The sequence below is a fragment of the Nipponia nippon genome, unplaced genomic scaffold (genome assembly GCF_047370975.1).
Source record: "Nipponia nippon isolate SJK-2023a ecotype South Korea unplaced genomic scaffold, ASM4737097v1 scaffold_4, whole genome shotgun sequence".
In the NCBI taxonomy this organism is placed as follows: Eukaryota; Metazoa; Chordata; class Aves; order Pelecaniformes; family Threskiornithidae; genus Nipponia; species Nipponia nippon.
In genome coordinates, this window is record NW_028262358.1 from 81506302 (window position 1) to 81532338 (window position 26037).

At 44.7% G+C, this 26037-nt stretch overlaps 1 long non-coding RNA gene across 1 annotated transcript; it reads left to right on the forward strand.

The window, feature by feature from the left end:
* The first annotated feature begins 464 nt into the window (after positions 1-464).
* Positions 465-25000, forward strand: LOC148053401 (uncharacterized). The gene is made up of 3 exons (XR_015708350.1): positions 465-581; positions 12935-13153; positions 24898-25000. It is a non-coding gene; the product is annotated as an uncharacterized LOC148053401 (long non-coding RNA).
* Positions 25001-26037: the final 1037 nt, after the last annotated feature.

Below are 26037 nucleotides of genomic sequence, written 5' to 3' on the forward strand. Positions count from 1 at the left end.
GTTCTGGCCGGGGAGCAGCACACTCGCAGCGCTGCGGGATGCCCCGAGTCACACAGCCCAACACCACACCTGAGCCAGCGCCTACTCACTCGGGCACAGGTGGCTTCGCACCCTGCAGAGCATCCGTGACACCGATCCTGACACGAGCTGCGTGGGGCTTCGTGGGGTGTTGTGGGTTGGGTTTTTTCCTCTGGTGCCTAAATAATTTAGAGGAGGGGGAAAAATAACTTCTTCCGACGCAAATGAACAGCTCTTTAATTTTAAAAGAGACTCTTATTTTGCAGCAGTGTTTTTTGTTGCCTTGCTATTGAACTTCTTTGAAAATAGTGTGGCGGGGGAAGGCAATAATGAAGGGTCTCGAAGGCTTAAGATTTAGTTAAGTGCGTGACTCAAGATGGCAAGAAGAAAGTTAGTTACTTAGTTAATTGAGAATTATTCACCTTCTGCGATCGGCGCAGCAGTTTGTTGAGATGACAGTGCGAACTTGGGGCGGGGGGAGGCAGGAGGCAGGCAGGGGAGGAGGCAGATTTCACTTGGTTTTTTTTTTCCAGGACAAGTTAAATTGCAGCTGAAGGAGAGAGGTCAGTATCTTTTCAAATCAATCTCTCTGTCTGTCTGCCTATGTCCCCATCTATTCCCTGTAAAGGGAAAAGCTCCAACTTTGTTCCTCCATCTGTTCTGTATCATCTGCAATCGACAGTTCTTTAGATTGCATGCACTTTTGCTCCCGATGAAGTGAAACTTTAAAGGTGTACAGTCACTTATCTGAAATAGGGAAAAAAGGCAAGTCGTCTTTTCCAATCTTATAGGAGAATTGTTCTCTTCCCGTGCAACTGTTAATTCTCCCTCTCTCTTTTTCTTTTTCTTTCTTTTTTTTTTTTTCTTTTGGTCTCATTTTCGAATTGTAGTTGACAAGTTTTATTTAAAAAACACTTTACAAGCCACCACTTAATGCATTATTCACATTTTTAAAAAATGCTTGAAAGAAATCACGTTAATGAAGAGAACATTTGTAGTAATTTGGTGATAATTATCAGAATCACCAAATATTCGCAAAGGCTTTAACATTACGTGTTGGAAGAAAAGCAAAACACATTATTTTAATAGTCTGATATGCAAACTATGGACCATTCAATTACATGGCTTAATAATGCATACATGATGTGATCTTGTTATTGGGATAGGAAGGGCTGCAGTAATTCACTCCAAAGACCAAGTGTGCTCTTACATCCAGTAAAATCCATTGCCATGGATCAGGGGGCCCTGCCAAACTACATTTAAGAGAATAAAAATTAATGACTGAGAATTTGAGCGTTAAATTAACATTAATTATATGACCTGCCTGCTGGAAAGATTAAATTTCTTACGCCCTAATTAGATAACGTCTCCTCATACATCAAACAATTTCCATTTCCAGATTTCAGGATTAAAATGCAGACTGGGGAGACCGGGCTCCTTCGGCCGCCGGCGCCCGCCGGCCGCACGGAGCGCTCCCGGCCCCGGCCCGCGCCTCCCGGCCCCCGGGGCTCGCCGGGGCCCGGCAGCGGGGCCGGGCAGCACCTCCGGGTCAGCCGCTCCTTTAACCTGAATTTCTCGCACCCACCGCCCCGGAGGCGGCGGCGAGGCCGGGCGGGGCGGGAGAGCGCGGAGGGTGCGCGGGTGCGGACGGGGATGCGGGGGCCCGGGCAGCCGCGCTGGCCCGCGGGCCGCCGGCCGCCCCGAAGGGGCAGGGACGGGGAGACAGGGCTCTCTTCCCTCCGCGTGAGTGAAACTCATTTGTATCTAATTGCTTCTCGCAAGAATAAAACCTCGGCCGTTCTCCCTCCCTTCCCCACGCAGACACGCGGGTTTCTGCCTTTTCCTGCCCGGGGGGGGAGATGGAAATCGCTGAGAAACCCCCTCTTCCCTGCTTCTTCACTCCTTCAGCTCCGCGGCCACCCACGCGTAACCCACGGGGCACGGTCACCCCAGGCAGCCGCCTGCTGCTTGTGGTCGCCCGAAACCCCCCACCCTACCCCGCCGCCAACCCGACGGCGCCCGGGCCACGGAGCGGACACGGGTGTGAGTGGCGGGGCCGTGCCACCGGCGGGGCCAAGCAGCTCGGTTTCAGGGCTTCGGGTTTCAGGGTTTTAACCTCGACTTCTGCAGGGGAAAAATAAATTAAAAAAAAAAAAAAAAGAAAAAAAAAGGAGAGGCAGGAGCGTGGGAGGGGGATGCGTGGGTGAGCACCCGTGGGTGGAGGATGCCAGGGGCTGGTGGCCCCATCCTCCTGGCAGCATCCCTGGCCTCTTGGGGGGATGCTGGTGGAGCCTCCACGGTCCTTCCTCGGGTCTACCTTTGTGCTGAGCCTCCAGGAAAGCTCCCGAAGAAAAGTCTGAGGAAGCCAAAATCAAACCAAATGTTACTATGCAGAGGCTGTCTTGGGAAAGGAGGCGCGCAGCGGAGCTGGGGTGGCCTTTGGTGGCTTCACAGTTAAATGCAAAGGTCACGGCAACCCCCTCCCCACCTCGAGAAAGCTGTGAAAAAGAGGAATCATAACATCACAAAATTTTACCTTGTTCTCACTTCATTCCATAGTACCAGATAATTGCTTTTTCAACTCAATTGAAACTGTTTCCGCTGTTGCGATGTTACCGCTCCTCCATGAGCTTCAGCATTTGTCTAAAACATCCATGTCTTGTCTATTAGTGTTTCTTGCTCACTTTCTGGACTGGATTGATAACCAATTACGTTTAATGCTATGTTAAGTAACAGCTTCCAGAAATGGAGTAGGTAAGGAGGCTGTGGAGGAGATAAGAGGAAATTGTCTTGTTCTTGGGCTGCCTCCCTGAGCTCCAGAAGCACCTTGCCTTCAGGTACGAAGCCTAGGCCATGCAGCCAGACCAATGCTAAAAACCAGTCACTATTCCCCAGAGAGCTAGTCTTTCTGAAAAACAACAGATACTTTTTATTTTAAATAACAGATACCTTTTGTTTTAAATTTAATGGCAAATAAAGTCTGGTTGACAGGGGGCAAGAGCGCCAAGGGCAGTAGAAGTTAGCAGCATGCCAGAAGTCTGTGAACTTGAATAGCATCTCCAGCAACATATCCACCCTCCAGTAACAACAACCTCCAGCCAGAAACAGCTGAAAGACATATGTAAAGGAAGCAGATTCAGAAACAACACAAAAGAATATTGTGGCAAGCAGCAAAAAAAAGGTAGCAGCCTGCAGAGCTCCCACTGTTTGCCACTCCTTCCAGCTTTACAGCAACTGTTTCTGTAGGAGGTTACTTCTTCCCCTGGTCAAGTCGATGTCTGTCCCTCCATCTCCTCCCATCAGCTTTAGCAGCAGAACTGAAGGGGCTGAAAAATGTGTTGAAGAGGGCAGAAGTGAGTGGGTGACGTTGTGATCTTCAACTAAAACACACCTGCACTTGTCCAGTTACCCAGTTATCACACCGGGAGTGTAATAGCCTATTCGTTATGATAATCTAATAAGTGGTGTAGTAGTTTTATATTGAAAGGAGGCTACAGTTGACACAGCTGTTTCTTCCCTAAAAATGCAGACATGGATGTGGTGGGATGTCCCTTTCTCTTTGCTGTGGCGAGTGACAGCTCAAAGTTTAATTTTAAACATTTGCAGTCCAGCAGATTTTCTCACATGCGTGTAAATTTGGTGGTTTGAAACAAGCTAGACCACTCTTTTGTTTCGAGAGCAGGGTAGGCGCTCAAGCCAGGTGAAATGATGGTCACACTTCTGCAGCGATGCTTGACTGTCTGGGGGTGCCGACACCAGTTAGAACAGCAGGAGTTTCTCTGCTGCTCCCACATACTGCCCGCGAAAGGCAATCAGTCTTCATAGGGAACAGCTCAAATAATTCATGTGCCATAATAATTGTATATTCTCACTAAAGTGACACCAAACAGTCGATTCTTCAAGAAAAAAGATTTCCCCATCACCCTAGATAATAGCTAAAGTGTTGCATGTCTACAAAAAAATCCCTAAAACCCCATGATGGTATGTAAGTATGGACAAATTAGTGTTGATTCCTGAACCTACAGCTCCCTGGCTGAATTGGGAGGCTCTCTGCACGTGAGCTGGGTGGCAGAAACGAGCCTGGATCCTTCCCCTTTTGCCCGCTAGACCCTTCACATCGTGAGGATTGGGTTGTACACCACCCCCACCCCCCCACCCCCGCCGTTGTCTGCTGTGCAAACATATGGTTGGTGTTTCCTCAGTAGGGAGCCCCCAGCTGAGATTGCACCTGTGGTATAGTCAACAGTAAACATGACTAAAGAGAGTTAACCTACTTATGCGCACCGAGAGAGGTGAGTTTACTCACTTTTATTTACTGCTACAACACCGGACTGCGCTTCAGCATAAATTGGTTCAAGGTGCCTCGTTTCAGCAGTCGTACAGAGAACTGGCTTCTTAGTTATTCTGTAACTCAAAGGTGTGCAAAATCCCTGCCTAACTGGGAATAAAATTATCATAAGCACAATTATGCCTGTGCTGAAAGGACAAGGTCAGAAGAGAGAATCCAAAATGTCAACAAGACTAGTTCATGATGGATTGTCCCAGACAAAGCTGTCCGATGTTATACATCACAGAAAGTTAAAAGATGATGCAATTTATATGTTAAACTCATTGTCAATTCACACCAGAACCTGAGGAACGGCAAAATCAGTTGTAGCACTTTTGGCCATATGGCACGTTTTGGGATGTGTGGTGAGGGTGGTTGGCAATACAGAATTTTTATCTTCGGCATGTCAGTAAAGCATTTTCTGAGCTGACAGTAGCTTTTGCATTTGGCACCGATAGTTCTGGGGGACCCTGTGTCAATCTGCTTTCCCTGCCATGGCTTCACGACAACTCGCTCTCCTCTCGAAACAGGAGGTCTTTATGCAGCCAAAAGGGTCTCTGAGTTAGTCCTTTGCTCCAGAGTTTTGGCATTGCTGGTTCAAGCCTCTTGGGCTGGTCCATTATGGTCAGGCTGGACTACTCAAGGGCAATTCAGTGGTGTTAGTGTCTTCTACTAGCCCTCAAATGTTTCTTGCAGGGCTTCTTGTGCTCCTCCTCCGTTATTTCCTTTCTTCCTTTTTCTTGTAGCCATTTTTTACACTAAACCAACATATTTATCCAGTAAATATCCAGAAAAATCTGATCAACATCCAGTGTTCATACATTATTTTGGAAGAGGTCCGTATTCACGGCTGCTGAAAAAATAAATACATTTTAAAATCTGTGTGTTTGGTTTTAAGGCTAGGAGATAAAGACCTCACTCTTCTCTGCCTCCTCTCTGACCGTGTCTCGGTCATTATAGGTGGGAATGGGAGAGCTGCCTCTTGCTATAGTTGCCTGGTACTTCCAGTTAAAAAATCTTGGTTATAATGTTGCTAGATTGTACCAAGAAGGCCAAAATTTTCGGTTGTCAGCCAGAGCTTCAGGAATGAGAACAAAAATCACAGTTCCAGGCTGCAAAGAAAAACCGCTATGCTAATTTGGTCAAGTTAAAGAGAGTCTGGGAAAAAAAAAAAACCAACCAAACAGGTTGTACGTATGCAGCAAAGCAGCAGCAGGCATCTTTGAAGGTTCTCTTCTCCCTAAGAAAACCTTCATTCGCTCATTCCTCTGAACGCATGCACGCATGCACCATCCACAAGCAGTAACTGAGTGCAAGGCCACCGGAGAGGCACACAGGCTGCATCTCCTCCTGGCTGGTCTGCGCTGCTTCCTGAGAGACTCGTGATTGTCAGGCACACAGGCCAGACAGCAAAGCTCCCTGGCACGGAGGTGGGGGGGAAGGAACGGGGTGAAAAAGGAAGAAGATGGAGACACAGATTCAGGTGCACATCTGGAAGCTGGAAGGGGAAGAGAAACTATGACTTTGTCTTCAGATTAGGAGTGAGAGCTGAAAATGAGAAAAGTGGGGTAGGAATGGTTTGGCGAAGAAATTAGAGGTGGGTGAAGAAGGAACCTGGGTCTGAGGACTGGAAGGAGGATGCTGCTGTCTGAAAGGCAAAAGGAAAGACAGCTTACTGAGGACACTGACTAAGCAAGAAGCTGTAGTGCCCAGGGCTGGGTGGGTAAAAAAGTCTCGGACTTCTTGAGCCATGCAGGGAGGATTGGCAAATGGTGGGAAAGCAGGCACAGGCAGAATTTTCATCTGTGGTGGATCGAAGAGAAAAGTCCAAGGAGCAGGGAATGGATTGAGAGGGACTGCCTTCAGATGGAGGAAGTGCCATGGCAGAACTAGCTCTTCCAGACATAGCTGAGGTCTTTCAGCATGGTGCTATATGTCCTGCAGACATGTTGAGGGTGAAAATTGAGGCCATTTGGAAATTACATACCTTCAGATCGTAAGTGCATTGTCAACACAATGAATAGAAATGGTTGTTCCTCTTTTCTGGAAATGTAACTCACCTGGACCTTGCATTGGAGCATATTTGTTGTCTTAGGTTAGACTGCAAAAGACAAGACCATAGATAGGCTTTTTGATTTTAGCATAACTTGCTATTATGTCCATAAAGAAAAAGGCACATGCTACATATATATATGTGTGTGTGTGTGTGTGTATATATTCATTCAGAGACACGCAAAGATGGTAGCTGCATACCAGGTGTTAGATGTGGTGTGGTAAAAGCAATAGTTAAATTGTTTAGGATAGCCATAAGCTCTCTTCCCTCCCTTGTGTTTGCTAAAGGTACAGAAAAGAGACTAGAAATTCAGTTTAGGCTAGATACCTAGAAGGGGGCTGAAGCTCAGTGTTACAATGCCTAATTTTTAGATACCCTGCTTTCCAAGGGAATGCTCAGCCTGGAACTGGACTCTAGGTTATTGTAATTACAATCCTATTAAGTGGGCACCTCGGAAAGGGCATGTGGCTGGCCTCAACCTGCTGATAGAAAATGGTAAGCAGAGGCAGTTGCTCCTCTCCTCTCCTCTCCTCTCCTCTCCTCTCCTCTCCTCTCCTCTCCTCTCCTCTCCTCTCCTCTCCTCTCCTCTCCTCTCCTCTCCTCTCCTCTCCTCTCCTCTCCTCTCCTCTCCTCTCCTCTCCTCTCCTCTCCTCTCCTCTCCTCTCCTCTCCTCTCCTCTCCTCTCCTCTCCTCTCCTCTCCTCTCCTCTCCTCTCCTCTCCTCTCCTCTCCTCTCCTCTCCTCTCCTCTCCTCTCCTCTCCTCTCCTCTCCTCTCCTCTCCTCTCCTCTCCTCTTTCTCTTTCTCTTTCTCTTTCTCTTTCTCTTTCTCTTTCTCTTTCTCTTTCTCTTCCCTGCGTAGTTTTAGACAGAAGGACGCAGGTAGTGAGGGTGAGGATCATGTCACCTAACTTCAGATGTCTACAATGCAGGGGCCATTTGCAGTCAACAGGAGGCACAGTTCATCTGCTGTGTTTAAGTGTCTGCTCTGGGATGAAATGGAGTGCCTAGGGTAAGTAACTCAGGTATAGCTGACTACGCTGTGGATGCCAAAGTTAAGCAAAATTAATGTGACTGACACCCTAGTTAAAAAGCTAGGCATTTCCAGTGATAAATAACAAGCTTTGAGGTTGTAAATGTTGAATGTGGTCGTCTCCAGGGACAATTCAGTGCCTAGCCATGTGTATCTAGAAAGTTGAGGTGGTGTAGTTTTCCTTCATATCTGGTTCTGTTGACATAAAAGATCAGAGTTCCTATTTGTGTTTTCATTGTGTTTCTGCGTTTGCATCAGGGTTGGCAAGTAACCATAGCTCCCCTCTTTTGAAAACCTTGAAGCAGAAAGTGAGTCCAGTTATTTTTGAACAATATTTTTGAATTCAAGCACCAGAGCAAACTTTTCTATGGGTTCATCTTTGGTGAGGCAGGAGGAAACTACCTCTATTGCTATTAACTTATTTGAATGTGATCTTGTGAAATGTCTACTGAAAGGCAACGTTCACATGATTGGGATAGTTAAAGTGGATTTTGATGAGAGGTAAATGAAGGAATATGTATGCATATACATAGGAATACTTGTCTCCCACACCTGAGATATTTTTCTCTATTAGTTATGGGTGAGATGTCTTTTCTGCTTGACATTGCTGTCACTTCAGAACATTTTTGGGCAATGGGTCTGTGAGGCATACGGATAAAAAAAAAAGCCTTTTACAGCTAAATTCAGTGTTGGCATCTCTCACAGGACTTTATCACAATTTTTTTTCTCTTTAAATCTCCTACTCCTGGATTTATGTAATTAAATGACAATCTCAGCTCTTGTGAAAAATAAAAAATATGGGTTCTATACATCATGATTCTAGAGGGATGCTTTAAAAAGTGATTTGAAGGTACCCTGAATGTGCAGCAACCAACAGAGAAATAAAATGAAAACCACATTTGTTATTAGGAGAAATCTTGAAACTTTTAACTGTACTTGTCATTTTTAAAGTTGACTTATGATTTAGATTAGACATTAAGAACAGCTTTCTAACTTTCAGTTGGAAAGCACAAGAATAGATTGCCTAGAGTGGCAGTGGGAGGATTTTGAAAATAGATTGGACAAATGTCTGCCGGGAATGGTTCAGCTACAGTTGATCCAGCCCAGTGCAAAAGGATGCACAAGTGACCTCTAATTCTTCTGAGCTGTGGCAGGTTATGCTCTCTGAAAGCTGGCAGTGGTCCCCCTCCACCGGCACCAGCGCAGGAGCCCGGCTGGGTTACGCCGAGGCGCGGCGGGTCGGCAGGCGCAGGCGGGCAGGCTGCCGTCCTTCCCGGGACGCGCACGGTGGCGGGGAGCACCAGCGCTGACGGGAGGGCTGTCATGGCTGGGATTCGCCCCCCACCCTGCCTGACCTTTCTGCTTGACTTCTCCGAGCATATTTTTGGTTATAAGCAGTTCCTCTGGGCAGCCAGGAGCGAGGTAGGGAGTCACCTTCTCTGCAAATGTTATACATGAATAAACACCTTCCTAGGCTTACTTAACCCCAGTCCGCTGTGTGTCTGTTTCCCCGCTGACACACCATTAGCATCTGAAGCATCTATATTTCCTGAATCGCAACAGAGATAACTTATCATTCTGGCTGCTTATCTCAGACTTGCCCTGTGGATCCAGTGGAAAGATTTCCCCTTTAGTGTGTAACAACAGATGCCTGATACTCACTTTGAAATGTTCCCCGTTTTTTGAAAAAGAACATTTGGGATTCTTGCCCTGTACGTTTTGCATCTCTCTTTCCATCTCTATGCCCATACAGCTCAGTTTATTATTATTGGACTGGCGGCCCATATCTTGCTGGCAGTGATATCAGTTCCATGCAATATATGCCCCGGGAAGTTTCAGATGTGTTAGGAGCATCCTTGCGTGGCAGTTGCCAAAGTTGGTGTGCCATTTAGAAAGAGGGCCGGGAGGGGATTAGGTGCATATTCAGGAAACTCTTCTGGAAGCTGCAGGAATATCAAGCATCCATCTAATCATCTTTTGGTACCTCTTTTCTCTCTTAACAGCTCCTCTGGATATCAAGTCAGCACATATGTTATGCATAGGTTCACTTTCTAGGAGAAGAGTCAGCAGATGCAAAAGCACCTGGAGCAGCTAGTGGCCCTGGAGAGCAGGACAGAGGGACCGGAGAGGAGCATACCCAGGAGACTGCCCTTTGCGGTCCCTCTTCCAGGGAGTTTTACTCCAATCCCCTGGGCAGCCAGCTGCAGCACTGCGGGAAGCAGCTCGTCCAGTGAGCTCCTCAGCACCCTTTCTCGCACACATGGTAGACAGGAGCGCGTTTCTTGTCCACGCTGCAGCTTGGAGCTGCCAGTGAGCCCCCAGCATGCTCGTAGCTGCACAGAGATGCTGTATGCATCTCCGTGGAGCCTGGACCTAAAAAGGTGTGACCACTCGCAGGGGTTGCTCATGTAAGCTGCTGGCTCAGCCTTGATCCCCGTGTTTATGTGCACCCCTATAGACTTCACTGGGACGTGTTAGGGAAACTGCCTCTTTACAAATGTTACAAGTTTTTTATCGTAGTTTTAAGTAAGAAGATAGACATGCTGCAAGGTAGGAAGAAGATCAGGGCAAGAAGCTGAACTCTATTCTTGCTATACTGAGTATTGCTACCCCTAAATCACGTGCTTTGTCATGCCATGAAATCTTATCTGAAGCAGTGGAAAGGAGCACATAACTAACCACAGAGCCGAGATTCATTGGCTGGAATTTTATTGTAAGAGATATGAAGAGCATGATAGACACACTGGTGCTATCACCTATAGATACATTCCTTGATGCTTTTCATCATAAGATGCTGCTTCCTCTTGCTTATATAGTTTTGCCATCCGTCTTGATTTGAGTGTTTCAGTGCTTGATGTTTTCATCCAGATCAAGAGCCAGGAGACAAGTGAAAATATAAGCAGCCCATCTTTCACTTCAAATGAAAAGCTTCTCAAGTTTGCAAAGTTGCCAAGTTTGCAAGGGAAGCCTTGCAAATGCAATGAGAAAGCTAAACCACCTCAACTGGAGGTGCCTGCTTTTACTGCTATTTGAAAAAATCACGCCTCTATGAGGCTTTTTGAGCATGGCCTGATTTGTAGTTTCTTAATGCTTAGGACTGGCAGTATTGTTTATAGCTTTGCCAAACTTTTAACAATGAAAGCTTTTTTTCCAGCTAGTCTCTGACTCAAGGCAAACTATCCTGGAAGCAGTCAGTTTTGTGGTTCAATCATTTCAGTGAATGAAATTAAGGGAAAATGATATATTTTAACATCCTAAAAAAATACTGCAGTTATTTCATTGGGAAGATCTAGCACAAGTGTTGGTCCAGAAACTCAGAATTTTGTAGGGCAGGGAAGTGCCTTTAATCAAACTGGAATATTTCTGAGCATGCCAGTTTACAGCTGCTTGTTTAGCCTTGGCCAGATACAGTCCTCGCAGGCTCCATATGCATTTAACATGCTTCAGCCTCTCCCCTCACCCGGTCATGACCAGATCGTGGATGGAAGTGAGTGGGCTGGAGGAGGATTTCCCTGCAGCCTCTCTTTGTGGTGATTTATATTTCTGTGTTTCCGAGTAGGGGAACTGCCAGTAAGGGTCACTCTCTTGTGATCTTACTTGTTTCATTTTACGGGATGAGGCTGGAGTACGGAGAGGGGGAAACTACCAGAAGAAGTGTGGAAAGATGGAGGGAGGATGGGGGTTCAGACAAGGGAAAAGAGGAGAAAGGGGAAAGCAGAGCAGGAACAGGGTGAGATTAAGAGGACAAGGGAAGCATCAGGGCCCGAAGTAGGAGGAAATACGAGGCTGAAAGGGGATGGATGGAGAGAGACCAAAGGGCTTGTAGCTCCCTAAGGGACCCAGGGTGGTGTGCCACCAAGAGTGCCACCTTTCAGCATTCGTGCTCTGACTTGCAAGTAACAGTGGACGTGCTAGCCTTGCACGTGCTCCCATACACCTCTGGTGAGCATCGCATAAAAGATAACAGCCTGTTACTGCCATTATTTCAAGCAAGGAACAGTGCTACAGAGCTAATTGTGAGTGGAGGACTTAATTCTCCTACCCAGTGATACATTTATTTTAAAACAAGTAATAAAGTTCTCCTCCTCCTGAATTCCATCTGTCTGAGGGGTATGAAGGTTGAATAATTGAGCCTTCAAAAGTTACAGCATGCCAGAATTAAGTTTCTTCTCTTGTGTATATAAATTAAACTGTGCTTGTGTGATCCCATATCTGGCCCCAGTTGCCTAAGATCGGACATCCAAAGTTGAGTGATCCCTTATGAAAAATTTGATCAAATGACCAAATGCTTTTTACAAGGTTTTAATTGCATATGGCAATGATAGATAATAACCACACATTGTGTGTGCATTATTTTCATCCCCAAACCTCCCCCATAATGTGGGTGGAACTCTTCATTCATCGTTGAAAATTAGCCCTCACAAGGATAGGAAATCTGACCTGTTATTTGCTGGAGCACAAGCTCATTACACCCGGTCTTCTGGTTGGAAGTGAAAGAAACCATTACCTTTTCATTTTGTTGGGGAGAATAGAGAATAGCGTTGTGCAATGCAACATTGAGTTATCCTCACTGGGTGCCCCAAAACTTTTCAGTGTGGATGAGCCACAGACAACAGTTAATGTCATATTGTTCCCTGGCGTGCTGGCAGGAGCTCACCCTGACCTTCCTGGCCCTCCAAGACATGAGGTTGCCTGAAGACTCTGGAGAAGTTTCTGATGGCCCAACTTTCCTGTGTGAATGGGCACAGAGCAGCTGCAGCAGCCTTATAGCCAAGGCCCTGGTTTGACTGCTTTTTTCCTTCTCCTTCTCAACTGCTTTTCAATCAAGCTCCAAAATAACAGTTTGAGGTGGGTAGAGTGAGTGTAACTCTTGAGAACAGAGGTTTATTATTTTTCTGGCCTTATATCCTTCATAATTTTCAGTGAGGGCATGGCAAAGGCAGAAGTCTTGGTTGCACACTGAATATTCAACAGACTGTTCAGCATCTACTAATTCTTAAGTAGAGATGAGCCATTCCTGCACCAAGGAAAATTAGGTTTGTCGGTTCATTCACATTTTAAAAATAATCTTATAAATCTGCATTCTCTCCATCTTACCTATAGCTCCTCTATCTCCGTCTTTGCACAGCATAAGCCCCAGGTTACCCGGGTTCCTGCCGTACATGCAGAACACATGGCGATCTGTTCAATTTTAATGAAGAGCATTTCCAAAATTAATTACCTAGAAACAAATATTAAATGACTGTTCTGTATAACACAGGAAGAAGAATTATTGCGGAGGAATGAAGGGTGTTATGAATGTTGCCGATGTGCTCTGGAGTGCAGCCCCCACGTCCTCCCCCGGCCCCCCACCCCAATGGAAATGTAATAGCAGGGAATGCTACGCTCCTCTCAAGATTTAGATATGTGCCTAATTTCCAGCAGGTGGATGATGCCAGTGATCTAATGTGTCCTGAATTAAGCACGTCTGTAAGTTTGTATTTTTTTTTTTTTTTCCTGAATTGAGACTTCCAGTTGTGTTATACTGAGGCTGGCAGTGACTTCAATTACCTCTGGATGCGACTGCAGGACCCGGATCTCCCCAGCTCTCCGGCCCCGTGCTCCCTCTCAGGCTTTGCAGAACCGCTGCCTGAATCTGATTGCTCTCGTGCTGGAAGAACTCGTGTTCCTCCCCAGTAATTCTTCAGCATGCTGTTTAGGATTTGAAGCTATAAAAAGCTAAATAGTAAGTCAGTATTAAACATAACATTTTAACTGTTTCCAATGTTTTTTTCTTTTAGTAAAAAGATATCCCCATAAAATAAAAAACAGTTCACTTTGAAATGCTTATGCAGGCAAAACAAGTTTATGATCTTTTACCCTGATGTTTTATACATCAGTTAGGGTGGGGACTGTACGTGTGAATTTAAAAAAAAAAAAGAAAGAAAGAAATAACAAGAAAAGAAAAATCGAAAGCTGTATGCTGACAGGTGTAGATGAGCTTAGATAACAAGGATTATATTACAAAATCTAATATGAAGATGGGTTATGTCTAGCCCTTGCCAAAATTAAAAAAAAGAAATCTGATCAGCATGGTAGGCAGCTGAGTTTGACTCAAAGACTTATGGAATAAAGTGCCATTTGCATCCTTTTTCTTTTCTGCAGTCTCAAAGCAGTAATAAATAGTGCAATGGAAAAGAAGTGGCAGTGGAATGCCTCATTTTAAAACTTTTTTACATTAATCTCTTTTCAAAAGGAATACAATAAGAAACTGAAGGTAAACAGTTCTGTTTAATATATAAAAAGCATATAAAATGAGCTTTAAGATTTATGTTTTTATGTATATGTGTTTATACTTCTTTGATGACAGTAAAATACATGAGAATGAAAAAGAGATCTTCATTTTTTCCCCTACGCATTTTATATGCATCTTTTTTCCTAAGGTATCCTGGTGTCAGAAATCACTTGCAATATACATGATACAGGGGTTTACCATGATACACAGCTTTACCAAATAACAGAGTAAATAGGAGACTGTATATACAGTAAATGGAACCTAAGTATTATATTATCTAGTGAAGGAAAAAAGTCCGTCTCCTTCGGGCTGCGGTGTTTGCCTTCCACAGCAAAACGCCTGGTTACCTTTCTGGCTGCTGCAAAGACTGCAGCGAAGTGGTGGGCATCCGGGCTGACCATGCTATGCTGGCTCCCCCTGCCCCAGCATGGCCACCGAGGACAGCGGTTCAGAAGGGTTTGGCCAACCTCTTGGAACAGATGCTTTAAAAGACTTTAACTTTACGTATATACCTCACCCAGGGGCTGGGTTTTCAGAAGAGTTTAGCTACTGGATGCTGGGCTGCTTGGAAATGCAGATGTTTCCTTTGGGTGTCTATGCAGGGACAGGGGCAGGTCTACAGAGAGTTGCAGTCCATGAAGTCATCTCTGTCCCTGGGGGACAATTCCAAAGCAGCAGTCCCAGCCAGGATGGTAGACATACATGGATGGAGCTGTGTGCCCTGCTGGCTGAGCCTCCTTTGGGCACTGCTCAGGAATGTCAGAGTTTATCAGGAAGAAGCAGAGCACTAAAAATACATGTAGTGTGGAAGACGCACCCTTACTGAAGGTCATGGGATTTTTGCTGCTTGTTTGAAGGCAGGAGAGACTTCTGACCAAAAGAATCAACACTCATTACTGAAATCTTTGAATAAATCTTTGAGTGAAGCCTAGTACGTCCACAGCTACGAGCTAGTACATCTGTCTACGTACCATACATTCATATGTAAAATGATGAAAAAAGTGTGTTTTTAAGGACACTCGTAGGCTGTGCAATGCTTTGCTGAAGCTTTTATTACATCGATTCAACTACCTTCTGCAGGTTATGTAAAGTAATCTTTCTGTATCTCACGGAATTTGCATCCTGGGAGTGATTGATACTCTAAGTGTGATGAAGCTGACTTCCATTCCCTACCGCACAAGTGTGTGATGAATCCCAGTTTGAGGTGTGCTATTATTTACTGCCAAGGTTATTTCATAAATTCAGTTTCACACTTCTAATTCAGACCTGCATGCTTTCTGAGAGGAGGGCTCTTATTAAGTCATCATTTCTCGAGCAAACTAAACCAAACTAAAAGGCACCAGTAATAGATTGGTTTTATTCCACTCCATAAATGTGTGAAGTATTGTTTTATTATACATTAAAAGTGTGATTATATGTGATGGCATCTTTGGATCATGTCAATGGATGAGTGCCACTTTTCATTGCTAGCTTTAATCTGGGTGTAGATCACTTTTAGTTTTCTAGTAGATTTGTTAATGGGATTGTGAAAACTAACACACAAACGGGAAAGAGGAAAAAAAATCTTTAAAACTGCCCAAGAGGTCAGTACTAAGAGTACTAGACTACCTGAATATTGGCATATGCATATCACTTGCCATTAAAAAGCCAGCCCTCCCATGCAGCAATTGTTGTCCATTCTAGGGAGAGGGAAATGACAAAGCTTCTTGGAAAGCATGTACTATTACTGCTGGCTATCCAATGGCAACCACTGGATCACCTGCCTTTGCTTTACAGCAGAAAAAATATTTGCAGTTGTTCAGCTAGTTGCAGAATTCAGCCTTTCTAACCTCTGCCAAGCACGAAAACAGGGCAGAACTTTCAGAAGCAGGAAGGATGCCTAGTCTTTTTTTAGCCTAGAAGCGGGTTAGAAAGGATGAGAACACGCTTGTTGGGTAGACTCAGTCATGAAACAGCTCTTTTTGCACATTACCCTTCAAGCTCAGCTTGGAATAGCCTGCCTACTTATTTGTTCTTGATTGATTTGGAGTCTTCCAGGCATCTGAAGAACAGAATCATCCCTATCTTTTTGTTCTCTGAGGTATAAATTATACAGTATAGTATTTTTTTCTTTTAAACCGTTATTTAGAGCACTCAGAATGGTTTGTGCCCTGAATCTGTGCTCTTCAACAATTTTGTTCCTGTGTTCTTGTTGCTTGTGTGGCTGTCTCCATCTACATGGGAGACAGCTGGGCAGCTGCATGGCTCCGGCTGTGCCATGCGAGCCGAGCAGGCACTGTATTGGCTGGATGCTCAACACAGGAATGGACATGAAGTTCATAGGTGCTTTTGTCCTTCTACTAAGTCTGGCCTCATCCAGCATATTTTATCCCTTGCTAAACTGTATTACATGCACTGACTCATAGGTATATCCTCCACACAGTTTATTTGGACGCTTAAGGTCCTTCCTTAAGTCATTGTCCCACAGTTTTCCATGAAACAAATTATTCCACTGCTTTAAAAGATAAGACCAATTAAAATTTCAGTTGATCTCCTCTCTCTTCCTCTTTTCTTACACACCACTTCAGATATACCTCCCTTTGAATATCTCTCACCTGCTTTCCATACCACAATCACACTGGTTTCTTTCTGTACAAATACAGGAAATGTGTATTTCCAGCAGCTATGGCTCACTGGGCATCTCTTCTCCAGAGTCACTGTGTGGGTAACCTTTGTTACGAGTTTCTTTCTTTCAGCCTTAGTTCTGTCCTGGCCGTCTTCAGTTTGGCTTTTGTCTTGTCTTTTTCAATGAACTAGGTTAGCCACTTGTTCCCTCCACTACTTCCCCTTCCTTCTCGTAAAGCTAACAGCTGGAGGAGACATCTCTATACTCTTCTTGATACTCTTCTTGATGTGAACCTCTGTGGTCCATTTCTGTTGTTACGCTTCGCTGCTTTAGAAAATGCTACCCATGGAGCTTGGAGCCTGGTCTGCACTGTCCCACATGGAGAACACGAGTACCGTACACAACAGTCCTTCTTGTCCGAAGGAGAAGCTGTAACACGATGTGGATGAGACAGGCCAAGCAAGGAATTTGTGGGGAGCAAAAAATATCATGACTGCATAGGTGGGATAACACTGCTACTTCTCCTCTTCTCTGGCCTCCTCCTTCTTTATAGCTTCAGGTGCATGTTTGATTTTGCTCTTTCTATGAAATGCTGCTGTGTTTTGTAGTCTCCCTTGCATGCAACCTTCTTCTGTAGAGAGGTAACCCAGAAAGCGAAATGGCCAGAGATACAAAGGCACACCTTACCTGGAGCTGGTAATGGACTATCTGAAATGTGCTGGGGGCTGCCCCTAAGTGCTTCGCAACCAACACAATTTTTTTTTTGTTATACTTGGTTTGGAGGAGTGGCAGTGGTAGAGCGGGCAAAGTAAGAACTTGGCTGGTGCCGGGTGTGTAGTTCACTGGCCCCTGCTGCACAGAATTGGTGATAAGGCATGAGAAGCAAGGAAGCCACTGAGAAAGGAAAGATCTAAGCAGGAACTATTCAGCTCACCTCTGCCACTGTTTCTTTTCCATTGAGGGAAACAAAATGAGACTTCTAAAATGACTTTGCCTTGGTCCTCTAAGACTTGTATAATTAACTTTCCAGCAGATGTGTACACCATATTTTCTTCTCTTGGCCTTTACTTTTGTAGGTTATTATATCATGGCGTGCACATCTTACTTTAGGTTCTGCCTTCTTGAGAAGGAATCTACTAGTGTCCGAACACCCATTTGTCCTGATGGCAGGGACATTCAGTGCAGCCCTCCAGACTAATCTGTTTGCAGCACAAAAAAGTGTGGAAGTGTTTGTGGTGTGAATCCAAACCAGCTTCTGTTACAATAAAGTATCATGTTCTGTGTAAGTAAGAACTAGTTTATTTTTCTCCTGGTTTGATGCAGATCTTGAACAGTTCTTCCACATCTGTCTTCAGAAAGGATAATTCATATGGGTAATGAAGCAAGAAGTGGGGTCAGACGCAGACATGCATTTTCTGTACAGATAGTGGGAAACCACATAGAAAAATCAGTGCAAAGACCACTCATTCTGAAGATGTGAACATAGCTAATTTACTGTGTATTTTACCCGTTTTAAAAAGAGAATGTGTGTGGCACTTGCTTAGAATGGATGCTTGGCATTGCTGTCAGAGTGAATCCATATACTTCCTTTATATTAGATCACTGTTTTATTTCAAGAGTTACATGCATACAGGATGACAGCAAGCTGATTTTCCAAATTGCTCTGCTTTGTCACTGTTAGCTTCTGGCATTAGGCCATCCAGATACTTTGTTTTTGAGATGTGCTCTGCCAGTTCCAGAGTTGTCCCTCCAACTATATCACCTTTCTGAAGGTCAGTTATGCTCCTACAGTAAGCGGTACATTACTTTTTTTTTTTTCTTTTTTTCTTTTTCATAAATAATAATTCTGTGGCAGTATAAAGAAATAAAACCACCCTCTCTCCCAACATAGTTTTCTCTATTGAGAAACCATTGAAAACAACCTATAAAGGACATGGGGCTTATTATTCCTTTCCAGTTGCTTGACTCCTGTGAACATTCTTTATCATGAGGATCCTATTAAATAAAAGGGATTTTTGAATAAAATACTTCTCAGAATCTTTTGCTTCTCAATGTGAGCTGCCTGGCATACCAGGAATCACCTATCAGGGTAAGTATTTTCCAAGCAACAGAGAGGAAAGATTGGAAGTGCTGAGGAAGCAGAAGTACCAGGGAGGGGAAAAATTGGCTTTCTGTTTTGCCAATACTTTCTCAGCTGCCAATTTCCACATGGAGCTGCAGACACTACACGGCAGTGGAAACTTTCAGATAGTGTCACACAACTCTGGAGATTCACTGCCACTGAAAATATAATTAGAGATCTGGTTATCCAGCTAGAGGTCAGGAAGCTAGAGTTAATTGCTAACCTGTTTATCCTACTCAAGGGATAAAGCACATAAATACAGTTAGAAACTGCTTAAAGCCTAACAGACCTCTGCTGAAAGCCTGCTGCAAGCTTAAGGTAACAGTTTGGAAAGTGCCTGAGGGAATGAAAAATGTGGGATAGTGTGCAGCCCCTAGCATGCCACCCGCACTGGTACAGCTAGCTCCGCGCCAGCAGTCTGCAGAGGTCCTGCTTTGGCCACAGCCCCCCTCATCCCTCCCACTACTAGGGAGGCAAAGCCCCTCCAAGGCTCTGCTGGAAGGGGTAGCTATATCCTAAGTGACTTAAGAGGGGAAGGTCCTTTTGAAAACCAGACTTAGGTACTCTTGAAAAAGGTGCCCCAGACTTTTGTTTAAGTGGATGCAGTTTACAAGCCCCATCCTCCAAAGCCTTACTTGTGTGAATAGTCCTCACCCTTCAGCCTAGCATGGCTGAAATCAATGCCTCTTCACGTGCCCCTTTCATGCTTAAATGGCAGGAACCACAAGTTGTTTGTTTCCTATCCTTTCACCACCTGATTTCCTACATTAAAGCCTTCACATCTATCTATTCTGAGTAGGTAATGAAATCCCTTATGCCTGTACAATGCAGCCCACTTTCAACTGGAAGATTTTGTGTTACCCCTTGTTCTTACTAAAATAACTCCTGTGCATATAAAGACTTTGATTATCAAACCGACATAATGCAACCAAACCTGAACAGGACTTCCACGGGCCTGGGGAAAGTCACTCCACTACTCCCCAAAGGCAATCTTCTTTCCAAGTCTCTCTTCTCTCCTCTGGAATATTTCTGGTCTACAGTACTTGAAAGAAGCCAGAAGAATTATTTTTATATCAGGGAAATGTCATTTTATTTTTACTCTCCTCACACTGGAAGAAACATCCTTTTTTAATCAAAGTTTTCAGAAACGTTTTCCTCCACCGCAGGTTGAGCATGGTGTTTCTCTCCCCTCATTTTCACCCCTGAAAAGCCATCAGCCTAGTTCAAGCCACTCGCCTGGCCTCCCTCAGTAGCTATGAGGTATTCTCAGAGGGAAATGCACTCTTTCCTGGGAGAGGCGTTTGAGAGAGGTGACACCCAGGGCTCCCTGCACTCTGCTGCGCGGTGGATGACAGGTCAGCTGGAGAGATGAGTCTCACCTGAACCACGAGGATTAGGAGAGACTGCAAAACAGAAAGGTTTTGGTGGCTTGAATGGTGGCCCTCAGCTGGGGCAATGCTTCTGCCCCTGCATTCAGGGTAATACTTGGGTATACGCCAAACTTTTAAGTATGTGCTCATTGACTCCAGGGAAAATTAAGAATGTGCTTTGGCCTTGTCCTCTTACTGGCACACTCACCCTAATACACTATCAGGAAGAGTATTATTGCCTGTTGCTTAATACAAACATGATGGAGTAGTTGATTCATATTATTTAATAAGAAGATGACTGACTGTTCTGCATTGTCTGTTTGTGTCTTAGGAGCAGTAAAATGAATCCATTAACTTATTAACTTTTATTTTGAAATCTTTCATGGAACTGTCATGTCATTTTGATTTGAGTAAGCGATTCATCTTTTTTAACAACTATTTTTTTGGTCCAGGGAGACTCTTGTACTTCTGTTAATAGGTCAGAATTATGAGATGTATCACTCATGTTCAGAATCTTTTTGTAGTGTATAGCTTATTAATAATAGATTTGAATATCAAAAATAATGATATGCCGTTTCAGCATTTAATTTTGGGGAAACATTCAGAAGATTTCCCCCTTGTACTGGCACAGTCAGTGATGAAGATAGAGGGAGACGAGCTGTACTGTAGGTGGGAGCAGAGACACTGCAGCAGCTAATGTGAGGTTGAGCTTTAAATTTTTATGACAATTCATAAACTATTTTTCTAGCCGAGACCCTGGCTAATCGCAGCCTCTCCCTGACAATTTCCTTGTTCTGATTCTCATGGATTTAATAGTGTTCGTGGGGGGTGAGCCGGGTGAGATAGCTCGCTCTTGTAAGCTGCTTACGCTTGTGTACATTTTTCTTCGGGAATGTCATGTCTTCAGCAAGCTGTTTGCAGGCGAGTGATTTCTCTCCTCTTAATTCTTGTCTGTCTAATGGTTTTACTAGTGGAGGATGGACATGTGGATTCAAAGTGATGGCTCAGAAGCCTTTATTCTTGGTGAAATTGTACTGGGGTGTTATCTTTTACATCTGGTATCTCTCCATGACTCTTTTCTCATCTCCTTTCCACCCCTGGCCCCACCAGCCTGGGGCTCTCTCCAACGCTTGCCATATCTTCCTTTTCAGATTTACTCTGTGGACACTCCCCAAACTCTTCTCATCTCCCATCTTGACTAACGCTGTCTTTTCCTGTGTACATCCACATAGCAACTGTCAACACCAGGCCTCTCCTCGCCTTGCCCTCCATCTAACATTCCCGCCATGCAGGGAGAAAGATAGGACACAACAAATATGGTTTACCTAGTCTGAAACTTTAATGTCCTCAGCTGTAAGTTTGCCAGCAATAGCTCTTACACTGCAGATGAGGACTCCTTTTCTAACCCCTTTCACTGGCAGGGGGCTACTGGCAGCCTCCTAAGTCACTGTGTTTCCCATTGGAGGGCACAAGGGACCTCACTCCTCACTGCTGGAGCAGGGTTGGGTGACTCAAGGGCTTGTCTCTTCCAGTGTTAGACAGTTTCCTTGGTCATTTTTGGCTCAATTTTTCCTTAAGTGCACTTCCAGCTCAGCTTTATCCTGGAACCAGTGCCCTGTGAGGGAGTTTGACGTTGTACCCCTGGGGTTTGATGTCGCTTTCTATGTTATGTGCCAGGAAGATGGAGAAGATGGTGGAGCAGAACCTCATTTTATAACCAAAACTGTTTTTTCCCTTTGTGTGGCAATGGTGACCTCTGCCTTTGGCAAGGTGTCCCAGTACTCCTGTTAGGATCATCTTTCTAAGTGGTCGTTCACATCACATCTCTCCCTTTCTCCTCATACCTTGAATCTCTCTGCGAAATCCCCACTCTCCACCTTATTGAATATAACTTTCCTGTCCTCCTCGGTAAGATGTAGAGCATCTCCAAGCTCTTCCTGACTGCTGCTGCACCTTACTGTAGCAACTCCTGCTTTCCCAGCGTCAGCAGTCTGACAGTTCTGTCTCTGTGCATGGGCTGTCCTTTCTGAAGTAGCAGTTCACGTGTTACCACCTCACCCCTACAGTTCCCTCTCAATGCCATTTCAGCTGAAAAGCCCGCAAAAACTGTCACTCACGGCTAGGTACAGGACCAATAAATACTTTAAAAACCTCTTTTCTTTGGATGTGTCTTTTAAAGGTGTTTGGATATATCCCTGACTGACTCGGTACCATCCAGGGGCGCCTCTCCAGCCCCAGTTCCTGCTGCTCTTCCCTGCATCCTTCTCTCTCCCATCATTCAGCTTGGTTTGTTGCACCCGTTAGCTGCAACCTGCATGAAATGTACTTTTCCTCTCCACATCGGTGACCTTCAATTACTTTATTCCAGCGCGTATGCACAGTCTCTGGTGATTCACGCTGTGGCGCGGGGAGGGACCATGCTTCCGCTGCCTCCTCCCAGTCACCCGCTTGCCTGAGGTTAGGAAGCACTTACTCTGCAGCCGGCTCTGTTATAGGGGCATTGAACTGTGGGAGACGGACTATGAGAAGTCCCTCTTAAAATGCCACAGAGTGCATTGCCAGAGCACATCTGCCAGCCCTCTCACCTTCTGCAGTGCCAGGCCGAGCAGGCTCTCGCAGGGAGAGCACAGTCACCCCCGGGCGCTGGCACGGGTGGCCATCGAACTTGTGCAGCCAAATAATTGTGTCCCCAGGGAACGTCGGCAGTCCTGGGCCTCCAGTGTGCCCACTTTCGTGGGAGTCATCTGCAATTTAAAACGCCTCTGACTTGGAGCAAAGGATTTTGGCGTGGACAGGAGTTTAGTTAGGAGCAAAACACTTTAGTGCAGGAACTTTTCTTTCAGTGAATTTATGCTCTGCTCCCACCGTGGAGCTTCAGCTTTGATCGCTATGTCGACTACATGGTATAAAATACACAAGAACAAAAACTTGATGTATGTATAAATCCCATATAATAAATACTGTTGGCCTTGAGGTAGCAAAGTGAATTTAAAGGCAGAGCACAGCTTCTCCTTCCAGCTTTTTCCCCACCCGGTGCCCCTTTTATCCCACTGCAATTCTGCCCTGTGTGGGCACTGTGCCCAAATATCCTCAATGCTTTCCCTCCCCATGTTTTATATATATTACATATATGCCTTGCAGTAGGGAGCAGCTTTCAAATTTTCGTGTGGCTTACCTCACCCTCTCAACCAGGAATTTCATAAATAAATCACTGTCTTTCAAACCTTTTTTGCAGGTTACATCTGTCTAAAGCATGTGCGCTTCAATAAGTGTGCCTGACAGAGAAATTAAAAAGAAAAATCATCTCCCAAACAGAAACTATAAGAGGCATGTTGAGCTAAACACTTGCTGCACATTATTACTAGGGGAATATGATTTGAGAAAGAGTGTTTAGAAAGTAAAGGTGACATTTTGTTTCCCTGAGCTCAGTGGGCCAGAACTTCACCTGGGGTAAATTGACGTAGGTTCATTGAAATCAATAGCTGATTTGCACTTGCTGGGACCAGTTCTGCTGAATTTTAGCCATCGCTTATTGAAGGGCTTATTTTTTTCCTAAGGAACTTAGGAAATATTTCTTCATCGTATGTCTTGCTGTTGTGATTTATTCAGTTTTCTGTGAGTAATTCAAAGAGATTGTCTTTTGAGACTGTTATTCAGTAGAAATGTGGATTCTTAACTAAACAGATTTTTGGAAGGAAAGCATATATGCTTTTCTGGGAAAAATTTGTCACGTAAATAGATGCTTATTAAAAAAAGGGTTTTTTTTTGTTAAAATTGAAAAAATTCAGCTGAAAGTGACCTCACATTTGATCTGGAAATGCTGTGCCAATGCCTGATGGGAAGTGTAGTTTGGGGATGTAAAACCTCTCTTTCCCTCTGTACACCATATTCCCCTGCTTTGTGGCTGCACTGTGACCAGGACAGGAGCCTGTGAAGCTCCTTGAGAGATCATGGTCTGCGAGGCCAGGCCTTGGGGAAGCGTGGGTGCGTGAGGCACTGCCATGCCTGTGAAGATTTGCAGTGATATGCTTACCTTGAAAGTTGTAGCCATTTTCGCTTTAGCTGAAGAGTCACTGACTTGAGAAATTCCAGAAAAAAAAATCCCACCTTACCCCATCTTCTTTTTCATCAACCGTTTTGAGATGTGGGGAGTGATGGGAGGAAGAAGGAGGCAATCCTTTCCCCATCCCCCAGCCATTCTCAGAGGGACCCCCCCTCACTCTTCTGTTGAGTGCTGTCCTCCTGAGAGCATTTGGGCAATGATTAAAGGTCCTGGTGGAGACCCCGCTTCTTCACAGCCTCCAAATACCTCTCCGTTGGGGAGCTGGAGCCATGCCATGTCCAGTGGGAATATCCAAGGAGCTCCTGGGAGGGAGTCGTGGCTGTGGGAAGCATGGGGCAGTGGTGGTGGTGCTAGGGCTCTGGCGGGGGCTCTGTGACCGCACATTTCTTTTAGCCAGCCAGAGCTGCTCCCTCCCACCCACGACACCTGCCTGCCCACCTGCCTGCCGTGCTGGCAGCCTCTGTGCCTGGGAGAGGAGGCAGCAGAGCCTGAGTGCAGCAACATTCAGCCTGCGCCTCTTCTGGAGGAGCTCTGTGCTTTTAGGGTCAGGTATTGCCATGGTGCCCACTGCCAGCCTGTGCGTAAGGGGTAATGGGCAGGTCTTCCTCTCAATTCAAAGTTGCCACCTTTGGTTCATACAGCTGAGCAGCGTATGTGAGCCAAAGGGCAGGTTTTGTGCATCTTTTGGTGAATAATAAGCCTTTATGCCATTCCTGTTTTTATTCAAAAGCATTGCGGATAATCTGAGTGATGCTTATTTGCAGTAAGACCACTTTACACCAGGACCTTAAAACGGCAAGCACTAAATTTGCCCTCTCTTTAAGACCTTTGTTTATTGCCAGAAGGGGTTAAAGTCACCCTTGTGGAAAGGAAGGGATAGTTTATTTATCCCAAAGGCAGTTTTACTTAAATCCTGCAGGAAGGTTGATTTTTCTATCTACATTTTTATGTTTGGATTATGCTCAGAAACAGCAGTATAAATACTAAATGCATACCTAAAATGTACATACAGCTTTCTCTTTGTTTTTCTAATAGACACAACATAGGATGGCCCTGCCTGCTTCCCGCTGGACTCCGCATCCCTCTCTGCCTCTCACCTTGCTTCAGCTGCGTGTGTAAAACTATTCACTGTAATGGCCTTGGGATTACCAGAAAAACAGCGTCGTTTAAAGACCTTTATTGCATTTTAATCTCTATATGCTTAAACCTATAAATATACTCTAACGCTAAAATCAATTTTGAACTTTTAAACTTGATTTTAAGGCCATCTTTTTTTCCCTTTCCTTAACTGAATTGGGAAAAACATACCCAAACAAAAGTCTGCATAGTGATTGTGCACTGTAAGTTGCTGTGCTCTTTTGCATAAAAGATTTTCCATATTACAGCAGGGGGCCTTCCCCTGGTATGTCAGTAAGAAGAAGAAAATTCCTTTCCTACACCCGCCTGTCATTTGCCCTTTTATGATGGAACTGTATACTGTCAGACAACCACAAAAATGACAAAAGCTTTTGCAGCTGAATACATCTGATAATTGCAGTGTTTGGCTAAATTTAGGACTACAGCGGTTGATACTGCAGTGTCCAATAGAGAAAAAAAAGAAGAAATGGTGTGTAATCCTATTTTAGAGTCTGAGAGACTTTAGTAATTACCTTACATGATCCATCACCTTAAATAGTGTTTCTATTCTGTTAATTTTCTAGATTTTAAGGATTTTTTTATTTTAAGGATTTTTTTTTTAAATACAAACCAAGCTTCTAAACACTTCAAAGAAGCAGTTACACATGGGGTAGCCTTTTCAGTTTATGAATTTTGGGATAAAGCTATTTACCCTTGCAGAGCACCTGCAAAGCGTGTACAGTCCCTGAGGTTTGTGCATGCTTTGGGGCATGAGGGCTACGAGATCTTCCTGAGAAGCATATTTACTGTCCTGGTACTGTAGGAAGTTATGGAAAAGCCAGGGAGGTTTTGCAAATGGAAACCCTCCACAGCATTTTTCCTTTATATGAGGGAGGCAATGATTATGGGCTGCCTTTGGAAGTGTCCTGTGCAAGTGGGTTCCAGGTGTTTGCGTTAACCAAGAATATTGTATGTATTCAAACAAACCAGACTCAGCAATTGATGAGTTTTAAAATCTAGGTGGGAGCCATATGGTCTAGATGACCTTTAAAGGTCCCT